Source organism: Chiloscyllium plagiosum, unplaced genomic scaffold (assembly GCF_037043375.1).
Source record: "Chiloscyllium plagiosum isolate Xiang-an unplaced genomic scaffold, Cpla_swu_hap1 HiC_scaffold_27, whole genome shotgun sequence".
Lineage (NCBI taxonomy): Eukaryota > Metazoa > Chordata > Chondrichthyes > Orectolobiformes > Hemiscylliidae > Chiloscyllium > Chiloscyllium plagiosum.
The window spans coordinates 88,654,201-88,680,625 of NW_028270165.1; the positions used below are offsets into that span (position 1 = coordinate 88,654,201).

General features: G+C 44.7%; 3 non-coding genes across 3 annotated transcripts; 1 reads left to right on the forward strand and 2 right to left on the reverse strand.

Annotated features, from left to right (window-relative positions):
• Positions 1–559: 559 nt before the first annotated feature.
• Positions 560–631, forward strand: trnaw-cca (transfer RNA tryptophan (anticodon CCA)). Its single transcript has one exon. It is a non-coding gene; the product is annotated as a tRNA-Trp (tRNA).
• Positions 632–17,705: 17,074 nt separating this feature from the next.
• trnae-cuc (transfer RNA glutamic acid (anticodon CUC)) lies at positions 17,706–17,777 on the reverse strand. Its single transcript has one exon. It is a non-coding gene; the product is annotated as a tRNA-Glu (tRNA).
• Positions 17,778–24,366: 6,589 nt separating this feature from the next.
• On the reverse strand, positions 24,367–24,440 carry trnan-guu (transfer RNA asparagine (anticodon GUU)). Its single transcript has one exon. It is a non-coding gene; the product is annotated as a tRNA-Asn (tRNA).
• Between the last annotated feature and the right edge of the window lie 1,985 nt (positions 24,441–26,425).

Genomic DNA, 26,425 nt, shown 5'->3' on the forward strand with positions numbered 1-26,425 from the left:
GAACGAAGAGCACCGAATATTACACTTGGGGAACATACATCCCGGTCCCAATATCGAATTCAATAATTCTCGGGCCTGAAATGCATAGTATCCTCGTCCCTTCCACACACACCAAGCCTTGTTATCACATAGTCTGTCATTACACACTACCTATTCTTAGCCACGAACAGTCTCCATTCACCCTCCCACGCAGATCCTTGTGAACTCCCTTTCCTGTCCAACAGTTCTTCCCTCGCTTTGGGCTCTGTCCTGATCTATCATTTACTGCATCCGCCTTCCTCCCACAATATCTTCTGCATATAAACCAACGTTTTCCCAATCACCATCAGTTCTGTGGAAGGGTCACCGGCAACTTCTGTTTTTTGTTTCAGATATGCAGCATCCACAGTTCTTTCACCTTTTTATTGAGATAGAGTTGGAACTTACTTGGAGAGACAGAAGGAGAGGGGGCAGAGACAGAACACCCATGAACTGTTGATCTCCGTTGTTACTCATAACGTAAAATCATTGCAGTGCGATCACTTCCCTTTAGCATGAATGGAAGGGACGGCCGATCTGTGAGTTTGTGGCGCAACGGTAGCGCGTCTGACTCCAGATCTGAAGATTGCGTGTTCGAATCACGTCAGGCTCACTGACGTCAACTTCTTATATTTCAAATCAAGAAAGGAGCACTTCACTCGGGATATCTGTTGAGCCAAATCTTCTTTGCGGAAATTTTCGATCACACGTGAAGCTTTGCTGTCAGTTTGATTTGTGAACACTGTGTCAGGGAGGTGGTGTGCCCATTGTCTGGGTAAATGCTCAGCTCCCCCAGTTCATCACGGGATTTAAACACAGCCGTCTCCCTCTGGGCAGCCGCTTCGTTCAGTTGGTGACAGCGCGGTGTGAATAACATAATACCGATAGTTTTACAACATAATCCAGAGACTCCCAGCTTTATGTTTCAATCTATCAGGAGAGTGTTAGCGAGTTCAGATAGAAATGTTTCCCACCAACTGCAAATCCTTTCTTTCACTGGACACAGTTAAAATTATCTTTATTCAACAGGAGAAGCAGAAACTCTAGTCTGACGGCCCCTCTCCACATTAACGGTGAGCCTGAATTTTATAAACGGTGTCAGTAAAATCCAGAGGCGGACACTGATTTGGTTCAATCGATTTTTTTGCCAAGCGTAATTCACCGAGAGGATGCTGCTGTGTGAAACAGCGTGGGGAATTACTGCATGGCCTCCTGCGCATGAGACACACCGCAACTGATGTGTTTCACCTTCACCAGGCTCAACACAATATGTAAATAAGTGTCTCATTTTGTCGCCTTCTACCTGTAAATCTGCATATTGTCACATTGAACATGCCCATCGAATTCCCTTTTGTGTCCATTGAATCTGCCTCTTTGTCACTGTCAGACTGCGACTTTCTGACCCCACTCCCTGTGCGAAAACGGTCTTCCTAATGTCACTTTTACTTATTTTCCTGATGACTTTAAATCTCTGCCAAATCATTCTCGATCCTTTCAGGCCTGGGAGCATTTTCACTGCATTATTTCCTCTGTCTAAAACCCTCATGACGTGGAAAACTTCAATCAGACCAGCTTTCAGCCCTCTGTTCTCCAAAGAGAGCTGCCCCAAACCTTCCAATCTCCCTTCATTGCTGACATTCCTCAGGACGGTACCATTCACGTTAACTTGTTCAGAGCTGTCTGTAATCACTTCACTTCCCCGCTTCCTGAAGTGTCACCCTCAGAATTGAGCGTAATACAGGTGGAGGATTCATTCAGACTCGGATTGCGCGGGCGAAAAATCTGCAATACTTGTTTTCACTTTGAACAAGTGTTTCTCTTCGCCGTGTTCACTGCAATGGCAGCTCTGCGCCGTCCCTAGTTCAGGCAGTCCGATCTTATTTAACGAAGCGGCTTTTTGAGAAAATTCATCAGGTATTTTTGCTCAGGTCAATTTAAGGAATGATGGTTCGCCTGGGATTGGAACCCGGGAATTCTCACACGGCTGCATATGCTCGAAGACCCAAAGCTAGAATCATATCCCAGACTAACGAGCCACCAGCCATGGGTGCAGCCACCTCCGGAAGCAGCTGAGACTTGCTCAGTACGAAATACATTGTGCATTGTTCACAGAATTGCAAGTAAGGAAGAGTTTCAAGAACATGTGCTTCTCAATCTGTCTCCCTGCTCCTAGGACGCTGCTGTTTGTCCCGTCCCCAGGGACCGGGCTCTCTCCACTGGTGGATAATTGAACCATTTCGTTTCTACTTGCAAGCTGTGCTGGTGGAAGGCAGAGCCCATTCACTCTTCTGCTGTCTCACACTATTACGTGATGCAGGATAAGTCAGTTACAGTTATGCGTAGGAAATGGGCAACTTTGAACTTGTTCCAAAGGTCTTGTTAACGGAGAGATAGAAAGATGCTGTGCTGCCGGGACAGAGAGAAATGGACACCGGAGACTCTTCCCGCAGGTAAATTGATATGAGTGCATTTTTGTGCAGCCTGCTTGGTGTTCAGAATTTGTCTTGACACAGCAATCCTGCAGAAAGTCTTTTATTACACGGCTGTTGGTTTCTTTACTGCAGGAAATGGACAAAAACAGCAAGTCATGTGTTTCAACTTCACCGGTTCATTGCCATCTGAGAGAAGAGGTTTCACACGAGATCAGGACACACCGACAGAGAACACGACAAGACAACTCAGAGCTCCACAAGGGTGCCAGCGCAACTGTGTTTGACTTGTGTTTCGATGTGACATATCCAGCTCAGATACTCTAAGTTTGGGAAGCAAATGACATGGCAAGGAAAAGAATAGAGCGCCAGGAGAGACATTCAGGAAGTCGTTTGAAAGGCAAGATGCTGGACAGGATACCATCACAAATGAAAGTCGCTCCAGGAGACAGTGAACAATAGCAGAGGATTGCTTCGATCCATCGACCTAGGAGTTATGGGCCCAGCACGCTCCCGCTGCACGACTCGGCTCCCAAGCACAGCATCGTCTCCTACAGCCCCCCTCAGCCTTTCGTTTGGCGCGTAGCATGCACGTTCGAGACTGATGTCAAAGATCTCCACTGCTGTCGCTTTATATGGTGTTGCGCAGACGTATGGAGGCTGTGTAAATATAAACTTTTTCTAACTTCCAACATTCTGTTGGCCGAACTGTGATTTCACTCTGAATAGACGCCGTGCGGCCCAGCTTCGCTCTGCTTGGGTCGACACAGTAAGTAAACGTGGGTCTCTATTCGTATCATTCTCTTGCTTTCCCCATGTAATTCTGCACATTGTTACTTTAAACATGACCACCGAATTCCCATTCGCGTCTAATGAATCTGCCTCTTTGTCAGTGTCAGTTAGGGATTTACTGACCCCAACCACGTTCTTCCTAATGTCACTTTTGGTTTATTTCCTCATGACTTTAAAACTCTGCCGAATCTTTCAGGCGTGGGAGCATTTTGACGACATTACTTTCTCTGTCTCGACTTCGCAAGCTTCAATCGGGCCAGATTTCAAACTTCTGTTCTCCGAAGAGAGCTGTCCCAAATTTCCAATCGACCCTCATCGCTGACAGCCCTCAAACACCGCACCACTCACGTCAACCTATTCAACGCTATCTCCAATCATTTCACTTCGCTGCTTTCTGTCCCATTGGTCCTCCAGGGAGCCCAAACTCGTTTAACGAAGGTGCTTTTTTTGTTTTATAGATATTTTTATTAGAAATTTAACATTTTTACAAGTTTACAAAAATAAACAAAACTCTCAGATATAAACATTGATATACAATTAGCTCAAATATACAATAGCCAAAATTTGACAAAAAAAACAAAACAACAAAAAAAACCGAAAAGAAAAAAAAACAAACAAACAAAACTCAACTATCTACTAATCTAACCTACAACTAACCAGGGTGTATATTTAAGTCTCTTACATGCTCGGGATGTGTTAACATCAGATATGATAAAACCCGTATTCGTGCGGGATTCCTCCCCCGAGGGGCCGCGGACCAGCCAGGTTTGTAGTCTCAATTAAATAAAAGCCCTTGTTAGGTTAGCCGAAATATCTGTATTTATGTAATTCAAAAAGGGCTGCCATATTTTACAAAATAATTCGGTCTTTCGGTGCACCATATTTGTAAGGAAGTCAAGGGGAATACATTCCATAATTAGTCTGTGCCAATTTGAAAGTCCAGGGGGGCCCTCTGCCACCCAGTTCATCAAAATATTTTTCCTTGCACAGGAAGAAAGAATAGAAAATAGTTTCTTCCCGTACGTGTCCAGGGAGGGAAAGTTCGAAAAGCCCAAGAGGAGAGATACGGGGTCCACTTTTATTTCCGTTCCTAAAATTTCTGTCAGGGTACTTGCTACTTTAGTCCAATATCTACGGATCTTATGACAGGTCCATAAGCAATGTACAAGAGTGCCCACCTCTATTTTGCATGTAGGACACATTGGAGATGCTCCTGCCTTAAATTTTGCCAATCGAACCGGTGCTATATGGGCCCTATGAAGTATCTTCAGCTGGATAGCCTGGGTTCTGTTACAAATAGTAATTCTTCTAGCATTTTCCCAGATATCATTCCACTTTTCTGTGGAGATTTCTAGTCCCAGATCCTGATCCCATGTTTTAAGCAGATTATCCATATCTCCCGATACTTCATCATGTAGCAAATGATAAATATTACTGACGGAAGATACCCCCACTGGTCGTAGGACACTACATTCTCTATCGGATTTATAAAGACTATCTAATAACGTAGTCTTCTTCTGTATAAAATCTCGAATTTGGAAGTATCGAAAGAGGTCTCCATTGGGTAATCCGAATTTCTGACGCAGCTGTCCGAAAGACATCAGGACCCCATCTTTAAATAAATCCCCGAGACATGAGATACCCCTGGATCTCCAGAGTTTAAAAGTGGCATCTGTTAACCCCGGTTGGAATCCCCATGCTCCCACTATCGGTGCATAGGGGGATGTTTTATGTGAATCACCCTCATTTTGCCGCATTATATTCCAAGCCTTGATTGTATTCAGTATTATAGGGTTTTTACAGTGATCTGTAATGATTTTCCTCTTGTCTGAGAATAAAAGGTTAATAAGTGGGTATTTTACTTGAGAAGCCTCGATGTCCAACCAGATTGATTGTGGATCAGACAAGACCCAATCAGCTATATAACTTAATAGGGAACTTAATTGATATTTCCTAAAATCTGGGAAGTCCAATCCCAGAAGCTGTAGCTTCTTCAGCTTAATGAGGGGCCGCCTATGGTTCCAGATAAAGGAACTCAGCCAGCCGTATAATTTACATAAAGCTGTCCTCGGCAGCATCACCAGAAGCATTCTCATAGGATATAGGAGACGGGGCAGGATATTCATTTTGATTAATGCTATTCTACCCAACCAGGAAATTGGCAGGTCTCCCCATCGCTGGAGGTCCTGCCTTATCCTTTCCAATAAATACACAAAATTAGCCTTATACAACTGACCAAATACTGGAGTAATAAAAATGCCTAAATATAAGAAACCCTCCAGGGACCAGCGAAAGGGAAAAAGGGAACCGTCCGCTAAGCGGGGTATCACAGCAAGGCCACCCATTGGCATAGCCTCCGATTTTGAAAAATTAATTTTATAGCCTGAGAATGCACTAAATGTATTAATAACTTGGATTAAGCGAGGTATGGACATCAAAGGGTTACTGAGGAATAGAAGAACATCATCTGCATAAAGGGTAATTTTATGTTTACCTGTACCAATCCTTGGGGCCACTATATTAGGATCAGCTCGTATAGCTTCTGCTAATGGTTCAATTATTAGCGTGAATAACAATGGCGAGAGGGGACATCCCTGACGGCAGCCCCTACCCACACTGAAGCTATCCGAGCCTAATCTATTGGTAACCACAACTGTTTTGGGATCACTATACAATGTTGAGATCCATTTGATAAACACCTGTCCAACACCAAACCTCTCCAATGTGTAAAACAAATATGACCATTCGACCCTATCAAATGCCTTTTCCGCGTCTAATGAAACCACTACTCCTGGTATCTTTCCCTGATGACAAGCTTGAATCATATTCAGAGCCCTTCTAACATTATTGGATGATCTACGGCCCTTAATAAACCCCGTCTGATCCTCCTTTATAATATGTGGCAGTATCCTTTCTAATCTCAGTGCTAACGTTTTAGAGAGGATTTTAAAATCTACATTTAGCAAGGATATTGGTCTGTATGATGTACAATCTTCTGGGTCCTTTCCTTTTTTAAGGATAAGAGAGATATTTGCCTCTTTCAGCGAAGGCGGGAGACAGCCCTGACTATATGCATAGTTATACATGTCCATAAGTGGACCAACCAGTATTTCTGTAAATTCTTTATAGAATTCAGCTTGAAAGCCATCTGGGCCCGGCGTCTTACCATTTTGAAGGTGCCTAATTGCATCAACTATTTCTTGGGGTGTAAGAGGAGCATTTAGGACCGATACTTGTTCCGGAGTTAGGTCTGGAAAAGTCAAATTTTTAAAAAATGACTGCATCCTCTTCGTCCTATCTTCACAATCCTGTGATTTATATAACTCAGAATAGAATTCTCTAAAGGTCGCATTAATCTTTTTATGATCATGAGTCAAAATACCCGTACTTTCCTTGATAGACATAATAGTCTGAGGGGCCTTTTTTTTCTTTGCAAGAAATGCTAAGTATCTACCCGGTTTGTCGCCATATTCATATAACCTTTGCTTTGCAAATAATATTTCCCTCTTAGCCGTTTGAGTAAGTGTAGTATTTAGAGCTGTCCTAAGAGCTGTAATCCTTTGCAATTTAATAATAGAGGGTCTATCAGTGTATGCTGTTTCAGCCGCTTTTAAGCGGGCTTCAAGCAGACGCTGTTGTTCTCCCTTTAATTTCTTCTGGGTCGCTGAGTAGGAGATGATCAAGCCTCGCGTGTAAGCTTTGATGGTCTCCCACATCATTGACGGGTTGCTAGCTGTACCTGAATTAATTTCTAAAAAAGTTTTAAATTCTTGAGAGAAGTACTTTACAAATTTACTATCTTTCATTAAGAAGGGGTCCATACGCCAATGCCGAGGGGATGTCCCACTGTTCCTCGCCTTAGTTTCCATATATACAGCAGCGTGGTCAGAAATTGCTATATTACCTATTTTACAGGATGATATGGAATTTAAAAAAATTGATGGGGCAAAAAACATATCAATTCTGGTATGACATTTATGTGGATTAGAGTAGAAAGAAAAATCTCTACCCTGTGGATGAAGACATCTCCATACATCTACTAATCCTAATTCTTTGTTCAGATCCATCAATTGTCTAGATCTGGGAGATACTCCTGCAGTACTCTTGGGAATCCTGTCTATTTCCGGATCCATAATACAATTAAAGTCTCCCCCTATAATTATATGACGGGCATCAAAAGCCATCAATTTTGAAAAGGCTTCCGTTATAAATTTAAAGGGGTGTGCCGGGGGGCAGTACAAATTTAAAATCCCATATTCCTCTCCATTTATGAGAGCTTTAATCAAGATATATCGTCCAGATTCGTCTTTTATCTGCTTTAGGATTTTGAAAGGGAAATTCTTCCGAACAAGAATAACAACTCCCCTGCTTTTTGAGCTAAAAGAAGAAAAAAAGGCCTGATCAAATCCGCCCTGTCGTAATTTCAAGTGTTCTTTATCTGACAGGTGTGTCTCCTGTAGGAGAGCTATATCAACTCTTTCCTTCTTAAGATTTGATAATATTTTGTTCCTTTTAAGTGGCGAATTACTCCCCTTGACATTCCAGGTGCACCACTTAACCGATTGATCAACCATAATCCTCTGGGCCAATCCGAGACCCCTCGGGAGGGGGAACCCTATCCAGAACATCCCGAGCATGGAACATGTAAAATTTACAAAAATAAACCCTCTTTAATACACCCACAACAATACAGTAAAAAACTATTTCTAAATAAAAAAAATATAAAACGTATCTAAGTGGAGACTTTCCCCCTTGTTCCCAGGGGGCATCACTTCCTCTCCAAAAATCCCTCATATCCTCTCCCAACCAATGCCCCACCCTTGACCCAGGCACTCCTCAATAAAATGAGGAAAATTCAAATATAATACAAAGCTAGAGTTAACAGTGAGCACCCCACCCCCACCTCTACCAACACCTGGGTATATTTGGTAATGTTAATACCATATATAAACATATAACTATAAAATTACCAGTTCAACAAATAATAATTAAATATGATAATACAAAATAACGAAGGGAAAAACAACCCCGCTCCTAAAGACAGAGGTAAAATCGAATAAGGTAACCACCTCCCCCCACCAACATTAACCAAATCCCCCAGCTTATATATACATATATATACATACACATACATATATATATATATATATACATACATACACACACACACATATACATACACCCCTCATATATACATAAAATAATAACAGAAAACAACTCCAAGGGGGGGGGGGGGAGAAAATCAAATCCCTCTCCCCACTCCCCATAATAATATTAAGCAATAAGGTAAGAAAAAAAAGGGAGGGGATATAAACCAAAACGGTGGGGGGGGTGGAAGGCAGACCAACATCCATTATGTCCTACAGTTTATCTAAGAGAGTCCAAGAATTCCTTAGCCTTTTCTGGTGATCCAAAGTTATATACGGATCCTTCATGGTTAAAACGTAACATCGCTGGGTAGCGTAAGGAGTACTGAACATTTAAGTCCCTTAAACGCTTCTTCGCCTCGTCGAATGCCTTCCTCTTTCGAACCAGAGCCGGGGAAAAGTCCTGAAATAGCATGATCTTGGATCCTTTGTAGATCATAGCTTGGGGGTCTTTTCCAAGATTTCTAGAGGCTTCTAGGAGTATCTGCCTCTCCCTGTAGCTCTGCAGCCGGAACAGGACCGGGCGTGGGCGCTGGTTCGAGCCGGGCCCGCGTACTGCTACCCGGTAGGCCCATTCCACCCTTACCTGGCCTGATCCAGCTTGCGGATTTAAAAGCTGTGGCAGCCACTGCTCCAGGAATGCTGTAAGCTGGCCTTCCTCTTCCTGTTCGGGAAGGCCCAGCAAACGAATATTTTTTCGACGACCTCGATTGAGCGGTCGTCAATATGATTTTCCAAGGTCCGGACTCGCTGCTCGAGAGTCCGGACCTGATCCACGGCCGATTGAGCGGTTGTCTCCGAGGTCGCGGCCTTTAGCTCCGCCCCTCCGACTCGGCGTTCAATTTCTTCAATTTCACGGTCGTGCTTCTGCAGCGCGGCCGAGAGCGACTCCCAACGATTCCTGGATTCGACGATAAAGGCATCGATCTTCGAGACAAGCTTGGAAAGCATTTCTGCAAGACTTGCTACTGTAGGTAAGTCCCCCGGGGCGGCTGTGGACGCCTCTGCTGCAGCTGGAGAGTGTGGGGGAGGGGTTCCTGCTTGCTGAGAGCTGCGGGCTCCCTTCCCTTTAGTCATTTTAACTGAGGATAAAGTTGCTTAAATATAATATTGCACAACTAATTGAGTTACTAAACTGTTAAAAATGATTTATAAATGATTTGGTGAGCTTGGTAGGGGGTAGGTGACCCACTGTGCCCAGGTCTTGGGAGGAGCACTACAGACTCAGTCTTACTGGGTCGCCGCCATCTTGGATCCCCCCTGTTCTGACACTTTAACAAGGTTGATGTTTGTTATCCATCCTTAAGTGCAAGGTGTCTTGCTTATGCCAATTCAGAGGGCAATTTAAGAGTCAACCACATTGCTGTGTGTCTGGAGTCACATGTAAGCCAGACCAGGTAAGCATGGCAGTTTCCCTCCTGAAAGGACATTGGTGAACATGGGCTTTTATGACAATTGACGTCAGTGCCATCGATACCATACTGAGACTAATTTTGTGTTCCCCATTTATGATTTGAATTATTCACATCTCACCTCTTGCTGTGTTGGGATTTGAACTCATGTTCCCTGGATTACTCATCCTGTGACATTATGTCCACACTGTTGTTTCCCATCCTTTGCTATTTTGTGTTTGCTCTTTATGTCTTAGTCCTCAGATGTTTGGGAAATTGAATCTGTTTAAAAGATTGCCCTAAACCTGCCCCTTTGACCAAGTCTTTGGCCACCTGTCCTAATCTGTGCTCCACTCTTGTGATTTTTAAAGGAATTCTCATTATGTTCACGTGAAGCACTTTGAGATAGTTCACTGTACCACAGGTATTATTTGAATGCAGCTTGTATCCCTATCTTAATATCTGAAAATAGAGGGTCATATTTTAAAAGTAGAAGACAAAAATGAGGATGATTTTTTTTCTTTCTGATGGTTGTGTGTCTTCCTCAAAAGGCAGTGAATTCAAAATCTTTAAGGCAGAGGTAGACAGGTTCTTGCTAACCAAGTGGGTGACAGATTGTCGGGGATGTGGAGGAATGTAGAGCTGAGGTTGTATTCAGATCAGCCATGATCTTATTGAATGTTGCAGCAGGCTCGTAGGGCCGAGTGGCCTACTCCCGCCCTTTGTATCAAGCAGTCTGTGTCTCCCCTCTTATAGCTATGAACTGGATAATTCCTTTCCAATATTGCGCCTTGCAGACAGTTAAGTGAACACCAGGTGGTCTCCTATTGGGAGCAGGCATATTGTAGCAATTGCAATATTTCTTGTGTTTATTTTGTTGCTTCTTACTCAGTATTGCTGAGAATCATCTAAATAAAAACCAAAACACTTCTATAATTATCGCACCAATGGAAGTGTTGGTTTGGATGTAACATTGTTGAATAAGCCATTCCCAGCTTTTCCAGAATTCTGTGTTTAAAGCCCTCGAGTCTGGTTTCTACCCCTGAAACAGTTCTTATCAAGGTCATATTTGACATCCTTTGTAACGGTGACAGGGATGAACATTCCCTCGTCGACCTGCGGACAGCCTTGATCAGAGTTAATGACAGTACTGACCCTCTCCAACGTCGCTGTATCCTCTGGGAGGGTCTGCTTTTAGCGTCTTCCGTTCTTATTTATTTAACCGTAGCAGCTGGTGTTGGCATCTATACTGGTGATATCCAACTGTGCCTGAACACCACTTCTCTCCCGACTCCTCTGTCATTCATAATTTACCAATAATTTCATCTGAATGCCTGCCCAATTTCCAGCATTGGATAACCATAAACATTCCCTTAGTTAAATATTGTGAAGTGTGAAGCCATTGTTTTAGTCCCCAAGTTCGACCTGAGCACCCCCCGCCCCGCCCCCAACCCCAGTAACTCTGTTGACATCCTTCTTGTCACATTTAAAACTAGGATCGATAGATTCGTGATCAGTCGGGGGATGAACAGTTACAGGAAAAGGGCAGGAAAGTGGATGTGGGGAATGCCAAATCAGCCACGATCCTACTGAATGGAGGAGCAGGCTCAAGAGGCTGAATGGCGTATTGCTGTTCCTATTTCTTGTGGATCCTGAGCCCTTACCTCTGATACAGGGCCCTGGCTTCAGTATGTGCCATTACTGAGAGTGCTGATGTTCCTTTGTGTAATATCAACAACTTAGCAGCTGCTGAAACCTCTTGCTCCTTTGTTACCTCTGAACACAATATGCCAATGTGTTCAGGGGAGGCGTTGGCCACTTTATTGTCACCAGACCATTCACCCAGGTAATGTTCACGGGACTTGGGTTCAAAACCTGCCACGGCAGATGGTGGAATCTGAATTCAATATAAATCTGGAATTAAGAGTCAAATGATGAAATCGTTGTGGTTTGTTGTAAAAACTTATCTGGTTTCCTGCTGTCCAAACCTGGTCTGATCGACATGTGATTCAGATCCACTATCAGCTGGTTGAATCTTCACTGCACTTTCAATCAAAACCTCCAGGCGGAGGTTCACTATAACCTCCCTACTTTTGTACTCCAAAGAAAGGCCAAACTCCCTTTTGCCTTCCCGATTACTCACTGAACTTGGATGAAGAGTTCATGTCATCCTTACCACCTGCATTCTAATCAACTGTATCTACTGCAGTCTTGGCAATAGTACATTCACTTTACTTATCCAAGTAATTCATATACATATTGTAAATAATTTTGTGCCCCAGCACTGATCCCTGTGGAACGTTGCTAGTTGTAAGTTGCGATCCTGAGCATGCCCCTTATCCCTCCTGTATCATTGGTTAGCCAATCATCTATCCATACGATTAGACTGTTTCCAATATCATGTGCATATCATTGGCTCTGCCAGCAAGTCTTCCCAAACCGTCCTTGAAAAAGTGGTGGTGAGCTACCTCTTAAATTACTTCACAAATATGATGTGGTCTATAATAAAGGTTCAGGAGCGAGTTCCAGGATTTTGATCAATAACATCGAAGCAATGCGTATATGTCACAGTTGGAATGTGGTGTTCACACTTGTCTCCTCTTGCTGGTTGAAGTGATGGAGTGGAAGTTGCTCTTGAACAGCCGCCACTCATATAATCAAGCCAGACAGATCGATTGTGGCCAGAGACTCTGCCATTTTGCCTTCTCATCAATCTACATTCTTTCCATCCAAGTTTTAGTCACATCAAACTGCCTCGCAATGCTGTATGGCCACAGTAAACTATAATAACGTGAAGATCGCTGGGATGATTTTCTACATCCGACTGCAATATAATCACAAATCATTGTTTCCAGTTTTGGTGGAACAAACGACATCGTATTGGTGGATAATTACAGTTAGTGCAGACACAGCTATCCATCGATATATATTAATTCTGATCACTTCAATGGCCAAATTTCAATTCAGAAACCAAGTGCACTCGGCTGCTTGTAACATAGACAACATGACAAAGTGGCTCATAGGAGGAGAAATGGGGCTTTGAGGAGGAGTGAAATGTTTGCTTTTGGTCACCTCCACAATTGTTAGAAAAACAGGTTGAAACGATTCTTAAAAGGTGGCTGAAGTAATAATGTGGCATAACACTTCAGACAGCGCAAAGTGGAAGATCACTTTCTAGTGGAAGAAAAAGATATTTCTTATTTCTGAAAGAACTGGGAAACAGAAGAGGGAATGAAATCTGACTTGGGAGCTATTTCCTATTTGTTGAGAATGTTGTTTCATAACAGTCTTCGTTTAGAGCATAAGCTCTTCATCAGGAATAAAGGGTGGCCCAAGGGGGCTGAGAGGTAAATGGGAAGGAAGTGGGGCTGGATGAATGGCAGCTGGGAATGCAATAGGTAGATGGAGGTAGGGATTGATGGTAATAGGTCAGAGATGAGGGTGGAGCAAATAGGTGAGAAGCAAGGTGGACAGGTATGACAGATCAAGAGGTTGGTGTCGAATTGGAAGGTTGGATCTGGGACAAGGTGGGCGAGAGGAAATGCGGAAACTGATGAAATCTACATTGATACCATGTGGTTAGAGGGTCCCAAGTCAGAAGGTGAGGTGTTTTTCTTACAAGCGTCGGGTAGCAAGAGTTTGGCAGTGGAGGCAGCCCAGGACTTGCATGTCCTTGGCGGAATGGGAGAGCGAGTTAAAGCGTTCAGCCACAGGGCGTCGGTCGTTTAGTTTTAGTGTCCCAGAGCTGTTCCCTGAAACGTTCCGCGAGTTGGCGTCCAGTTTCCCCAATGTGGATGAGACCATATTGCAAGCAATGGACATAATCTTATAAATAGATTGCATAAATCTTAGCCTGCCAGAGTTCTTTTCTTTAATTAAATTAATGAAAATTTTAACTAAATTGGGTGACTGCATGAAACGGTTTGTTTGTCAGATTTGAATCATCACTCCCAAATAAGAAAATACCATGAATATCAGTGAACTGCTCTTTTTGTTAAAAACCACAAGTTCTTGATGTATTTTCACAACTTACTGGTATTCACATCTGCACATTCAATGTCAAACTCTGACATCAGAAATGAAATTACACCATTAATTTTGACTTTCAATATTCGAAGAAGCAAATTAATAGCACACAGTCAATACCCAGTCTGATTAATATGAAATTAAATTTAACCAAAAAAACATAAAACCAACTTGGGAGATAAGAAATGGGGGAAGGGCATAAAGCAAGAAATGCAGCATCATAGAAGGTGCTCCTCCAGGGAGTGTATTTTACCAACTACCGCTGCTAAATATAAACACTCTGATATGATCCTCCGGTTTTAATGTAAACCATAGCCCCATACAGTAGGTACCATTTAAATGAGTTAAAAATACAAGCCTTGAGCAAATCCAGCCTCCAGCCTTACCCCCCGCTTCTTGGAGCTTGGACCTTCCTCAAGCTCCGGCGGGTCGTTGAACTCCTGGGCTCCAGCTGCCACTCCTCCACTGAAGAAGCTTTGGGAAGCAGATGCAAAGGCAACATACAGAACAGAGCACCATTGTAAATGAAAGCAGCTTACGGAGACATTGGGCAATAGCATCACATGGTTTTTACCCATCGACCTCTGGGTTATGTGCCCAGCACACTCACGCAGCACTACTCTGTTTCTGGGCTCCCAGTAGCTGGATTGTGGATCAGTTTAAAGTAGGTCCTATATCTCTGATTACATTGGTACACAAGGCAGTGAAGAAAGGTTTCAGCACACTGGCCTTCATCAATTAGGGAATTGAGTTTCGATGTTGGCAAGTTATGTTGTAGTTATACAGGACGTTGATAAGGTTGCACCTGGAATATTGTGATCAGTTTGGTCCCCTTGGTGTTCTGACTTCTTCAACTCTGGGTTTGTGTTGAACTTGATGGGATACTTTGTCCAACTTAGCATGTTTAAACAGTATCGCTCAGATGATTCATTTGAAACTTTTCAGGAAGTGAGCTCAATAAGATTGAACTATTCAAAGTTACTTGGACCCTATTTTAAAATTACATGAAGACCAGTAGTCAGAGACACGTACAGCATGGAAACAGACCCTTCAGTCCAACTTGTCCATGCTGACCTGATATCCTAAATTAATCGAGTCCCATTTGACAGCACCTGACCCATATATTCTGGCAGCTCATTTCATATATGTACCACCCCCTGCATGAAGACGTTGTCTCTTTAATATATTTCGCCTCTCACCCTAAACCTATGCCCTCTAGTTCTGGACTCCCCCACTCCTGAGAAAAGACCTTGTCTATTACCCTGTCCATGCCCCTCATGATTTTGTAACCTCTATGAGGTCACTCCGCTGCCTCCGATGCTTCAGGTAAAACAGCTCCAGCCTTGGCCTCTCCCTGGAGCTCAAACCCTACAACCCCCAGCATCATTTCCATAAATCGTTTCTCGTGGAGAAGTTAACGTTTCAGTCCTGAAGAAGGGTTAATACTCAAAACGCTGACTCCTCCACATTCTGAGGCTGTATTCTCCCAACCTCCTGCTTGCAACCTCGGGTTGCAATATGTAGTGGCTCAGTGGTTACCACTGCAGCCTGACAGCGCACGGGACCCAGGTTTGATTCCAGCCTTGGATAGCTGTCTGTGAGGAGTTTGCACAATCTCCCAGTGTCTGCATGGGTTTTCTCTGGGCGATCCTGTCTTCTTACATAAACCAAAGATGTGCAGGTCATGTTGATTGGCCATGCTTAATTGCCCATAGAGTTAGGTACATTAGTTAGAGGGAAATGGGTGTGGATGGGTTACTCTTCGGAGGGTTTGTGTGGACTTGTTGGGACAAATGGCCTATTTCCTGTAGCTAATCTCATCTGCACTAATTTTGTCTCTAACGAATGGCAGAGTAGACTCGACGGGCCCAATGGCCTAACTTCTGCTCCGATCGTCTTGCGGTCTGAGGTTTATTTGGATCATTTCATTGACGATGTGCAGTCCCTGGCTCAATGAGCAGCAGTGCCCCCGCTGGTGCTTCCGCAAGTTGCAAGCAAACATGAACCTCTTCCCACACTCGGGCCAGCTGAAGGGCCTCCCACTGCTGAAGGACACACAGGTGTTTCAGCAGGGTGGAGGAATTGCTGAAGGCCTTCCCGCACTCAGGTCAGCAGAATGGCCTCACCCCCCCCCCCCCCCACGCCCCCGTGTGGACCAGCTGGTGCTTCCGCAGTGTGGAGGAGCGGATAAAGCCCTTCCCACACTCGGGGCAGGAGAACGGCTTCTCCCCGGTGTGGACGGACTGGTGCCTCAGCAGGGCTGAGGAATTGCTGAAGGACGTCCTGCACTTAGGGCAACTGAACGACCACTCCCCCATGTGGACTCACCAATGGGCCAGCAGGTCGGAGGAAAGAGCAAAGCCCTTCCTGCACTCGGGGCAGAAGAACGGCCTCTCCTCAGTGTGGACCCATTGGTGTCTCAGCAGGTGGGAAGAACTGCTGAAGGCCATCTCGCACTTCCCCGGTGTGGACCAACTGGTGCGGCAGCAGGCAGAGGAATCACTGAAGGCCTTCCCACACTCACGGCAGCAGAAGGGCCTCTCCCCCTCTGTGGACCCACTGGTGCTTCAGAACCCTTTCAAATTTCACAGTATCCTTCTGATAGGAGACCAGAATTGCACACAATATTCCAAAACTGGTCTAACCAATGTCCTGTACATCCACAACATAACTTCCCAACTCCAATACTCAGTCAGAGGATTGCGAAAGCTTTCAAAACCCGCAAAAAACAAACAGGAAAGAATGGAGGGCCAAACGAATTTTTGAAAGTCAGCTTGGAAGCATCAATGAGAAATCGGCGGACTGGGTCTATTGGGTACCCGTTCTCCTTAAATACACTATATACGTATTCCTCTTCTGCTCTTCGTAGTTTCTCTGTGCTGCAGTGTGTAGTGGCTCGTTGAAATAATGTCCTGATGCAGCAACGTTTGTGGGTGTTGGGATGATTGTTTCTGTGGTTAAGTATTTGGTTTGTGTATGTTGTTTTTCTGTAGACACTAGTTTGAAGTTCCCCATTGACTGTTCGCTCTACTGTGACATCTAAGAATGGTACTATGTTGTTGTTCTCCTCTTCAAACCAGGAGCCCCCCTCAGGCCCAAAGCCTCACCATTTGGAACACCAATATGCAGACTAGTCAAAGGCCTCCACTGAAAACACCAAGTCGAAGATTCACGCCACTCCATTTACTCCATCCAAGAATTCCTGAACACCAAAGACACTAAGATAGAAGAGGATGGAATAATGCTGTCCTTTGACATAACAGCCCTGTTCACATCCATTAACATCAACTTGGCCAAAGAAAACTGAAGACACTACTCGAAGAACCAGAGACACAAACACAGCACCAACTTCATCAGCAAAGATAGCACTGTCAACCTCGTAGAACTGTGTCTTACCACCCACTTCGTATTCAGTAACAAGCCCTCCAAACAAATCAACGAAATACCCATGAAACCACCAGTATCAGGATTCCTCGCAGAAGCAATAATGCAGAGACTCGAACAAACAGCCCTTCCAACGATCCACCCAAACTTTGGGTCCACTACAGTGATGACACTTTTGTCATCAAAAAATGAAACAAATTAGAGGAAACCTACAACACCATCAACAATATCCTCGCTGACATATAATTCACAAAAGAGGAGAACAACAACAAAGTGCCATTTCTAGATGTCACAGTAGAGCAAACAGTCAATGGTAAATTCAAAACAGCCTCTACAGGAAAACAACGCACACGAACCAAGTACTTAACTACAGAAGCAATCATCCCTCCACATACAAACAAATCTGAATCAGGACACTATTTCAACGAGCCACGACACACTGCAGCACCCAGGAACGACTATAAATAATTACACAGCGCATTTAAGAAGAATGGGTAGCCTGCACCCCTGAAAATGGTTTCCCTGACCGGGAATCGAACCCGGGCCGCGGCGGTGAGAGCGCCGAATCCTAACCACTAGACCACCAGGGAGATGCGGATGCTGCTTGTCAGCTCTCCTAAAAATTACTTTCCTGCCCGGAAATCGAACCTGGGCCGCGATCGTCAGCAAGCTTTCACCTGTGCAACCAACAATGTCATTTCTTGTATCCATTGCTCCCGATGCGGTCTCCTCTACATTGGGGAGGCTGGAGACTCCTCGCAGAGTCCAGTCACGGCACTTGAGGGGATATTTCCAGGACAACCGCAACAATCAACCCCATCACCCTCTGGCCCAACATTTCAACACCCCCTCCCACTCTGCCGAGGACATGCAGGTCCTGGGCCTCCTCCATCGCCGCTCCCTCCCCAACCGATGCCTGGAGGAAGAACGCCCCATCTTCCGCCTCGGATAAATTCAAACCCAGAACATTAATGTAGACTTCACCAGTTTCCTCATTTCCCCTCCGCACACCTTACTTCAGTTCCAAACTTCCAGCACAGTGCTATCCTCATGACCTGTCCTACCTGCCAATCTCCCTTCCCACCTATCCGCTCCACCCTCCTCTCTGACTTTTCACCTCCATCCCCACCCCCATTCACCTATTGTACTCTTTGCTACCTTCGGCCCAGCACACCCCCACCCCCCAATTTATCTCTCCGCCCTGGAGGCGTCCTGCTTCCATTCCTGATGAAGGGCTTTTGCACGAAAAGTCGATTTTCCTGCTCCTCGGAAGTTGTCTGACCTGCTGTGCTTTTCCAGCACCACTCTGATCTAAACTCTGGTTTCCAGCATCTGCAATCCGCACTTTTGCCTACCCAATAAACCCAGTGTGTCGATTTCACATCAACAAACTGACACAAGCAGGCACAACGTGTGCAGAAACCCTAGCCACATTACTTTACATAAAAGACATCTGGGAAATGATGTCCAGACAACTCAACGCTCACAGCATCATGGTAGCCCACAAACCTACCAAGACACTTAAACAGCGGCTAATGAACCTGGAATAGTCTATACAAACAACCCGCAAACGAATGTTATTTACAAAATACCATACAAGGAAATATATACATGAACTCTGCCGCACAGTTCCCTGTGGCAAGAAATGCTGGGATGAGATAAGGAAGATTTTTTTCAGCCAAAACGAATCGGCACTGACTGGACAGCCATTTAAAATCAACGCTGTCAGGCCAGGATGGAAGATCCAACAGGATGAACAGATTTCTTATTTCCTGAAGATTTACAAAGCTGAGACTGGGTTTTGTTGTTTGTTCCCTTTCCACTCCCAGGAGCCGCAGTGGTTGGGGAGGTGAGTTGGAGAAAGTGAAATATGTCCATGAGCAGTGTGTGGGGCGATTTCAGCTTCCCCTCCTCTGACAGCGCTGTGACGTGACTCTGATATTCTCAAGGACACTGACTGACGCGAGACAGTGAAAAGATTCCCATTCCCGCAAATCAGGAATTCAAACCGTATGCCGGCTTCAGGACAATGAGAAAGATTAATTGGGGCGTGTGAAGAAGCTGTGAGCTGCATTTCAAACAGGTAGGTGGAGTCAGATGCGTCATCCATTGCGCCCCGGCCCTGTGCGTACCTGACGCCACCATGCTGCAGAGTTCTGACGTTAACACGGACATGCGCAGCAATGGGAACATTCACAAGAGGAACAGCCAAAGATAATCACCGTCACTGCTTACCTTCCATTGTCCCAACTTGGTGAAGCAGTATCTTTCACTGGCAAATAAAACACATTCGTCCTCACGTGCCTGCTTCATTTCGATCACGACTTCACGCCCCTCACTCTTCTCATCTCATTTCCAAACACTTGGCTCATAGCCTCAAAAGTAGCTCTGTGGGTATCTGCTTGTTCCACCCTGACATGCAATGGGTTGCAGATTTCCAACCCCTCCACTGATGTGAATCTTAAAGAAGAAACCGGGGAACAGTCTTCCTTTCTTTTTGACGACATTTCTCAACTGTAGTCGGCAAGGTTCACACCTGCGTGGGGAAACCGCAATCGATCTCAAATCCATCGTATTAACCACTCGACCCACGAATAAAGAACCACACTGACAGCTTCATTTCCCAGGTCTCTCTGCCTGTGGAGCTGAGAAATAGTGAGTTATTGCTGGGTTTGTTTGAATACAATCACTTCACAGGTTTCGAAAGGGTTACATACCTGCACATGGCGAGTCTGGTTGTTTCATCCCGAAAGATGAAATAAACTTTCAGTTAAAAGCAAAAACAGAAATTGCAGGAGCAACTCAGCAGGTCAGGCACCATCGGTGGAAAGAGAATCAGAGACAACATTTCAGAACTCTGTTTTCTCCCACAGGTACTGCCAAACCGGCTGAGTTTCTCCAGCAGCTCCTCTTTGTGTCTCTGATTCTCAGCATCCGCAGTCCTTTACGTTAGAAATTAAATCAATTCAGCCTCATGTGCAGGAATGAGAATCCTTTCAATTTCCCAAAAAATTGGCAGAAATTTCAAGGCATTTGGAAAAAAAAGTAAAAGTGACATTAGGAAGAACACTTTCTTGTCCCTGTCTGACCGTGACAAGGAAGCAGATTCAAGAACACAAAAGGGAATTCGGTGATCATGTCCAAAGTAACAATGTGGAGATTTACAGGGCGAAGGCAAGAGAATGATACGAATAGAGACTCTCATTTACTTGCTGTGTAGAACCAGCAGAGCTAATGTGGGCCTCAAATTGCGCTGTGACACGTGTTGTGAATCAGAGTGAACTCACAGTTCAATCAACGGAAGGTGGGGATTTAGAAAAGTTTATATTTATACAATCTCCTCACGTCAACGCAACAACAAAGTGGTTTAATTATCCGCCAGTGGAGAGAACCCGGTTCCTGGAGATGGGACAAAGAGCTGGCTCAGGGATATCAATCCACATTGCTCTCTTTGCCACGAGTTCAGACGGAGAACATTGGAGGGACAAAGGAGAGAATAACGATCTGTGTCGGAGGGTGACTAACTGTTCATGGAGACTATTCCTGGCTAACAATAAGTCGTGTGTAACAGCAGACGATGTGATAACAAGGCCTCGTGTGGGTGTGGTAGGGATCAAGGGCATGCGGGAGTTCGGGTCCAAATAATATTGAACTCGATCTTGAAGACTGGAGGATTCCAAACGGAAAATGAGGCGCTGGTCTTCCATCTGGAGCGGAGCTTTGCTGGAACACTGCTGAATGCCTGAGACAGAGATGGAGGCCAGGCAACAGGGGGACGTGCTAAAGTGACAGGCAACCAGAAGCTCATCGCCTCTGGGTGGGCTCGAACCACCAACTTTTCGGTTAACAGCCGAACGCGCTGAACAATTGCGCCACAGAGACAGGCGATGACATGGGCTGCCCCATCGCTTAGGGGAGGCAATTAGTGAATTCATAATTCAGCCTCCTGGCCTCGAATTCCAGTTGTCGTCTATCAGTTTTACTTTTCCATAATAAAGCCTGGGACATTCATTGTGGAGACACCGGGGACAGGCTGGAGACACATCCATGTCAGGAGGAACTCGCTTTCTTACTCCGGGCCGTCACCCTTCGAGACTTTCCGTGTTTTGCCTGTTCCCGAGTTCTCTCATTGGCTCGGAGACGAGAAGGTGTTTGAATTCCTGAGGTGCAGAAACGACAATTCTTTCAATGTCTTAGATCAGGTCATGTCCCGAGAACATCAGAGTCAATCTCCCGGCCTCTTCAACAAGGGGACGGTGTCTGGACTGTCTCTGCTCAGTCGGACAGTTCATCTTTCATTCTCCTCGAAATCCGCTTCCCAAAGAGTTTCTAAAGATTCACAAAGCTGGAGACTGGGATTTCTGTTTTGCTTCATGAACGTTTTTCCATTTCCTAACTGACAATATTTTGCCAAAACCTCTTCCCAATTGTACGCCATGATTCATTTCCAGGGATGAGGAATTTCCATTTTGGAGAGACATTCCCAAGGTTGGGAATGTTCGCTTTGGAGCAAAGAAGGTTAACTGGAGATTTCCTGGGGCTGTTGGTCATGATGGGAGAAGACGCGGTGGGAATGGGCAGATTAATGATCAGAAGAATCAATTGCCACTGACGAGAGTCAGTTACCAGAGGACAGGGATTGAAGTTCTTGAATGAAAAGCAGCACTTGTGCCTAATAAACACAGAGAATACTGCAGAAAGCCAACAGGTCGAGCAGCATCCGTGGAAAGGTAAACAGAGCTGACGTTGTGAGGCTGGTACGTTGTTTGTTCACAACCCGACTTTCCTGCATGGCAATCAATTCCCAGACATGAGAAAACGTGATTTTATCGAGACGGGTTTTGTGAAGTTTGAGCGATAATGCAGCCAACAGGAAGTCATTTAAAATCGTCAGTGAAGAAAGCATAGTCAGCAGGTTACGACCCTGAGCGGGGGAGCCCCAAAGGATCTCTACGCCAGCACCTTAAGTGTTCGGCGACAACTACACGCCCAAAGTTGTGGTCTAAAATTTCTCATGGAATGGTTCTAACAGGAAAGGTGAGTATTGGGCTTTTCCTGTCCGCGCCATAGTTCCAACTGATTCTGTTCCCCTGGATTTGATCAGGACAGAGGAGGCTGATGGGAGATCGACCTGAACTACACACATTGATGAGTGATAGAACGGGTGGGAAGGATCCATTCCCATGCATAGAGAGATTAATAATCAGGGCCGAAAATAAGGAGCCACTTCAAGAAATTTGGGGTTCATTCAGCAAAGCTAATGTGGAACTGTTCACAGAAAATTGTGAGGAAAGTCTCTCGAGTTATTTTGATGAGAAGTGTTGATGATGCTAATACAATCGATAGGATGAACGTAGATTGGTAAATGTATTTGGTGACAGTTCTGTTCTAGCCCTGTGAGCGAAACCTGGATCTGAAGGAATAAAAGGGACATTAACAACATCGATCTGAAATTGGATACGTGACAAGAAACAGAGCCATCATTAACAGTTGGCTTTTGAACTGGAAAAGTATTCTCGTGAAATTAGCTTGTGGCTTGAGATATGCAAGGTCAAGATAATTTAGGTAAAACACGGAAACGCTATCCTCATTAGCAGACAGTGAAAGGATTACAAGATGCAAATTAAACATTTTCGATAAGTGATACAGGGGACTGGGAAGATAAGTATTATAAACTGTGAACAACAAAGTTCTGGAGCACAACACTTACATTCAAAGACCGAAAACATCCAGGTCCTGATTAATCAGATTGCATTGTGGTGCTTTTCTGCAAAACATCCACTTGCAATGTCCTACAAAAGAGTGACAAAACCCATCCCTGTCATCCCAGGATAGAAAATCCGAAGGGATGAACCTTTGCTTATTTTCTGAAGATACACAAAGCTAAGACTGGGTTTTGGTGATTGTTTCCTTTCCACTCCCAGGAGCCGCAGTGGTTGAGGCGGTGAGTTGGGGAAAGGAAAGTGTGCCCGTGAGCAGCGTGTGGGGCTATTTCAGCTTCCCCTCATCTGACAGCGCTGTGACGTGACTCCGATGTTCTCAGGGACATTTACTGACGCGAGACAGTGAAAAGATTCTCATTCCCGCAGATCGGGAATTCAAACCGTATGCCGGCTTCAGGACAATGAGAAAGATTAATTGGGGTGTGTGAAGAAACTGTGAGCTGCACTTCAAACAGGTCGGTGGAGTCAGATGCGTCATCCATTGCGCCCCGGCCCTGTGCGTACCTGACGCCACCATGCTGCAGAGTTCTGACGTTAACACGGACATGCGCAGCAATGGGAACCTTCACAAGGTGAACAACCAAAGATAATCACCGTCACTGATTCCCTTCCACAGGCCCAACTTTGTGAAGCAGTATCTTTCACTGGCAAAGGAAATACCCTTGTCCTCAGGTGCCTGCTTCATTTCGATCACGATTTCAAGCCCCTCACTGTTCTAATCTCATTTCCAAACACTTGGCTCATCGCCTCAAAAGAAGCTCTGCGGGTATCTGCTTGTTCCACCCGAACAGGCAGTGGGTTGCAGATACCCACCAGTCCCAATGTGAGTGAAATACCTTTCCCCCTCCACTGATTTGAATCTTAAAGAAGAAGCCGGGGAGCAAGCTCCCTTTCTTTTCGACGACATTTCTCATTTTGTACTCGGCAGGGCTCACACCTGCGTGGGGAAACCGCAATGGATTTCAAGTCCATCGCATGAACCACTCGGCCCACGAATACAGAACCACACTGACAACTTCACTTCCCAGGTCTGTCTGCCTGTGGAGCTGAGAAAGAGTGAATCATCGCAGAGTTTGTTTGAATCCAATCACTTCACAGTGATTCGAAAGGAATAAATATCTGCACATGGCGAGTCTAGGTGTTTCATCCCAAAAGGTGAAATGTACTTTCCGTTAAAAACAACACGAGAAATTGCAGGAGGAACTCAGCAGGTCAGGCAACATCTGTGGGAAGAGAATCAGAGACAACATTTCAAAATTCTGTTTTCTCCGACAGGTACTGTCAAACCTGCCGAGTTTCTCTTTTTGTCTCGGCTTCTCAGCATCCGCAGTCCCTTCCGTTAGACATTAATTCAATTCAGAAACCCCTTTGTGGAGAGGATTTCCGTTTGGGGAACATTTTCCTGACCCCATTAAAAGCGCTCAGCTTCGAAGCCAGTGAAGAACAGCGAACACACCGCCCCTGGGTGGGCTCGAACCACCAACCTTTCAGTTAACAGCCGAACGCGCTGACCAATTGCGCCACAGAGACAGAGGCTGGCGAGGGCTGCACCATCGCTTAGATGAGGCTATTAGTGAATTCATAATTCAGACACCCCGCCTCGAATTACAATTGTTGTCTCCCGCGCAGTCTTGCGAGAGATCCCGGCTTTCTTAACTTGACTTGTGCAAAAATACCCGATTAAACTTCTCAAAAAGAACCTCCGTGAAACGAGGCTGGGCTCCCTGTAGTACGAATTGGACAGGAAGTGAAATGATTGGAGATAGCATTGAACAGGTTGACGTGTTTACTTCCCTAATTTTCTTATCCCTCTGCCAATTGGCACGTGGCTTGGGCAGTAATGTTATTACACACACTGGAGCAGTGGGATTTTAACCTGAGCCTCAGGGCTCTATGGGAGACTACAGCTGCACCACAAAAAACTCTAGTAAATAGGTCCACTTCTGTTGAATGAGAGGAAACAGCTTCCTCCTCAACATGATACACGACCACTGTACCCTCCGTGCCCATTACAATAAATTGAGCCGCCTCCTGTTGAATGAATGAGTGGGAACCCCTCTCTGAGCTCCAAGAAGCGGCGGGCCCGGCTGGAGGCTGGATTTGCTCATGGCTTGTATCTATTAACTTATTTAAATGGTACCTACTGGAAGGGGTATGGTTTACATGAAAACCAGAGGATCATGTCAGAGTGTTTGTTTATATTTTGCAGTTGTAGTTTATAAAATACACTCCCTGGAGGAGCAGCTTCTATGATGCTGCATTTCCTGCCTTCCGCCCTTCCCCCATTTGTTATCTCTCATCTCGATTTTACATTTTCAGTCAAATTTCATTTCACATTAATCAGCCTTGGTATTCACTGTGTATCATTAATTAATCTGTTGGATTGTTGTAAAACAAAATTAATGGTGTAATTTCATTTATGTTGTCTGAGTTTGACATTGAATATGCAGGTGTGAATGCTAGTAAGTTGTAAAAATAAATCAAGAACTTGTGCTTTTTAAACAAAAAGAGTTCAATGGTATTACTGGCATTGTCTCCTTGGATGATGATGATTATAGTCTGACCAACAAACCATTTCATGCAGTCACCCAGTTTAATTAAAGTCTTTTGGAAAATAATTCTGGCAGGCAAATATTTATACAACCCAAAATACGGTCGGTAATCATGTGTATTCTTATCTTTTAAGCCGTAACAGATGGCATTGCGTGGCGGGTTGAGACTGAAACTTCGCTGGAAAGAATGTAGATTGATGAGGGAAGTCAAAATGGCAGAGTCTCGGGCCACAATCTATCAGTCTGGCTTGATTGCATGAGTGGTGGTTCTTCAAAAGCACCTTCCAAGTCATGACCTCAACCACCAAGAACAGACAAGTGTGAACACAGGATTCCGGCTGCAAGATATATCGCATTGTTTCTTTGTTATTGACCAAAATGCTGGAAATCACTCCTGAACATTGTTGCAGACCACATCATATTTGTGAAGCAATTTAAGAGGCAGTTCGGCACCACCTTTTCAAAGTCAGTTTGGGAAGAGTTGTTGGCACAGCCAATGATATTCACATCTCATGAAATAGTAAGCAAAGAGCCCACAGTGTTGGGAGGCTGTATGTTAGCATGGATAGAGGATTGGCTAACTACCACAGTTGTGGTAAGGGACATGTTCAGGATGACAACTTGTAACTAGTGGTGTACCACAGGAATCAGCACTGGGGCCAACATTATTTACAATATATATACGAATTACTTGGATAAGTAAAGTGAAGGTACTATTGCTAAATTTGCAGAAGACACAGTTGATGTGAAAGCAGGTGGTGAGGATGACATTAGATAGAGGGATTTGGAATCACAACCACGAATCTCTTCATCCACTTTCAGTGAGTAATAGGGAGGCTAATTGGAGGTTGGCCTTTTCAATAGAGTAGAAATGTAGGGAGGTTATAGTGAATCTATGTAAGGCATTAGTCAGGCCACAACTGAATACTGTGAACAGTTTAGGGCCTTTTACCTGAGGAAAGA